The following is a 3,632-nucleotide window of genomic DNA, read 5'->3' as shown; positions in this document are numbered from 1 at the left end:
GGGCATCATATTTTATTAAACACAAACAGGAAAACAAACTGAGGCTTGATTCAGAATTGTTTTCTAGCCAATTGAAAATGTGTTATTTTAACAGACTTGGGCATTTTCTATGATCATACAAGTAGGTCATGAAAAATCAATATGATAGATTCTTCTTTGCCTGTAGGAGTTATGGTACATGCCTGTAATCCCAGCATTTGGGAAGCAGATGTAGGATGATTGTAATTTTGAGGTCAGCCTGGGTAGCACAGTGAGATCTTGAATCCAATCAACAAAGAAACAAAGAAAAAAGAACTTTCCCTGGCCCTTACAGCTTCTTCAGACTACTTAAGACTGTTCAGATGTTCAAATGCAGACACACTCTCCAGTGAACACACAAGTGTTGTTCCACTTTAGAGATACATTTTAGCTTCAACCCAGAATTCTGGATAAGACTATAACTGTTTCTAACACTGTAAACAATATGACTCATTCATTTTCACAACTATTATGTGGGTCAATATTTTGTAAGTATTTAGAAACCTATTCAGTAGTATTAAATATTTTGTAAAGTGTCAGATATATAAATGTCTGTCTCCTAAAATGGTCTTCTGCAAGTTTTGCACTCATTGTGAGGAACAGAGTCCACCTGAGTTTTCTATTACCTGCCTGATACTTAATCAATTAATGGTATTTATTAAAATCAAATAAGCTTCAGAAGTATGTGAGATTTGCTCAAAACTTGCCTAACTACATTAATATGATAATTCTCCATTAAAGTTCAAGTCTCTGTGAATTTTGATTTTGTAACACCGTGGATGTTAAGAATTGAAGCTATTAGATCACAAAGATTACTAGATTGATGTTGGATTTTCAAATATAAGGAATGCTTTCTTTTTGGAGACAGTGTCATGTAGTCCATGTTGGCCTTGAACTCACCATGTAGCTGAGGATGATGATGAACTTCTGATCCTCCTGCCTCCATGCCTCTAGATCTGGGGTTGCAGGCATCCTGGAAATTGAACCCAGAGCTTGATGACTGTGAGGTAAGCCCTCTACTAAGCAGGGTGCATTCCAAGCCAGATTTTTTTAATGTAATGGCAGGAACATGACATATAAGACATTGTAAATCCATTTAGGTGATTATTCAGTTAGAAACATTTCAGATTTTCATGTCATTTATGTGCTTTGTATTTATCCAAATATCTTTGTAAATCATGACTTGAAATAAAAGTTAAGTGCTTTCATATGCTTTTGTTAGTTAGATATTTCAGAAAATAACTAAATTAGTCAGCTATTTTATCCTATTATTTTACATTTCAGAAGACAATTAAAACATTTGCAGCCATCCCATCAGGTAGAGTACAAGGCTATCACCAAGAGGCAATGATTTCCTCTTCTGTTCCTTGTTTGTAAGTGAACCAAATATGGTTTGGCAAAGTGCATTTTGAATTGCAACTTGAAGAATTCCCTGGGTTGTTTCTGTTTCCATCTTCGTTTTTGCTTTTTTTTTTCTTATTTGAGATAAGATCTTTCTTATGTGTCACAGATTAGTCTCACATGAGCTATGTGATGCAGACTGGTTTCAAACTTGTGATCATCCGACCAAGTTTTGGAGTGCTCAGATTCTGACCTCAGCCCTCCTTCCTGACTTCTGCATTTTAAATAGGCCTAACAGAGGAACCAGGCAAATTTATTTACTATACTTTGCCATCTAGATACACATTTTTATGGGAAAATGAGCACAATATTCTCGCACGTCACAAACTTGACAAATAGAATTGTACTAGAAACACATTTTTTAATGAGACCTCAGCCTTCAAAATGTTGATGATTAATTTGAGGAACATTGGTTTTATCTACTTCATTGCACCTTTCACTATTGCAGAATTATTCTCCATACTAAGCCTTGAATACTTGCAGGGTTTAGCCACCATGTGGCTGTTGGGAACCGAGGAATCACACCCCGATCCACTGAAATAGCAGACAGTGCTCTTAACCACGGAACATTTCTCCAGCCCCACATTTTTTTCTTGACACATGTGCTAAAAGACTCAAATGTACTCAATAGTCATGTTACTAAGCTAGTTCAGGAGCAGGGGAACAGGGTCACTCAAATATGTGCAGTCCCTACATTGTCTCTATAATTTTTACTTAAGTGATGAAGATTAACTTTTGCATATGGTTCGTCAGCCAAATCATTAAAATCAATATCATTCATTTCATGCCCAAATATATATTTAAATAAATACCTATATTTTCATCCCTCTGTCTATGACATTTGTGATTATCTTATAAGGATATAAAATATTTATTTATTTATTTATGTTATCATTGGTATTGAGTGTGTGTGTGTGTGTGTATGTGTGTGTGTGTGTGTGTGTGTGTGTGTGTGGACAGGTACAAACGTACCATGGAAAATGTGTGGCAGTCAGAGGACAACTTTTCATAGTCAGATCTCATGGGCATAAAATATGAAGATAAAGAATGAACCTAGAATGTATAATGTTATGCTAGGTAGCTCAATCTCAGAAAGAAAAACCTGCATTTTCTCCCTCATATGCAGATCCTACCTTGTAATGAGTACCTGTACATATGAAAAGAAATGCCCAAATGAGTATAACATTTACTAAGGAGAACAAGAAAGGTGTAAAAATTTTAAAAGGTGTAAAAATTAGTTCATATATGTAGTATGTTTCCTGTAAGCCCTTAAATGAAGTCCCAAGACATTACACATTTTCAATGCAAAATATGTCTCTAAGTGAGCAGTGGTCATTTGTGATTCCACAAAGGATTGTTACCTTACTTGACATTTGAATTTTAAATTACATTTTGTTATTGTTTAAATATTTCTGTATCCTATAGTTTGTCAAATGTTAATAAGCATAGTGTATTTTATTCTTTAAAAAGAGAAAAGAAAAGCAATTAATATGTGAAATTTTAGCAGAGTTAAGATGTACAAAAATATACTTCAGTTCAGAAAGAATTGGACCTGGATTTGAGGTTTGCTACTCATAAATTTGTGCTATACAAAGTTCCAATCAGTTAAAAAATAACCAGAGGCCTAGATTTCACAGGCTGGGATATATGCATATAAACAGTGAGTGAATAGGTTGATACGGTGTATGATGCCTAAGAGAGACTTGGAAAATACTAATCAATTGCCATGAGAACACCTGCAGTATCCCGGGGACATTTTCATGTAGCCAAACCGTATTTGGTTGATTTTTGTTTTTATATATTCAAATAATGAATGATCTAACTTGAATAGAATTCAAAGCAGATTTTATTTCACGTTTCTGTCAAAACAATGTACTTTAAATTATAGTTTTCTATGTGTCAACTACCTTTCTTCTTAGTTTCTGGAGTTCACCGTAGTGTCCTGAGACTCACAGAGGTCTTCCTATACGATGCTATTAAATATTACATTTGAATATAGTGGAAAGTATATAAAAAATTTCCTGCAGAAGCAGGCATAATAATAGCAATACTAATACATATTTGTCATGCACTGATGCTTTGCAACAGCTTGGTCTTACTTTAAATACTGAGCATTCATAAACTCATTGCTTTAATTTCTCTACAACCCATAATAAGCATATTGATTATTTACAAATATATAGTATGAAAGGTGAAACCCAAAGATTTAAATA

Source organism: Nannospalax galili, unplaced genomic scaffold (assembly GCF_000622305.1).
Source record: "Nannospalax galili isolate Female #2095 unplaced genomic scaffold, S.galili_v1.0 scaffold337, whole genome shotgun sequence".
Lineage (NCBI taxonomy): Eukaryota > Metazoa > Chordata > Mammalia > Rodentia > Spalacidae > Nannospalax > Nannospalax galili.
This window is presented reverse-complemented; position numbering follows the sequence as displayed.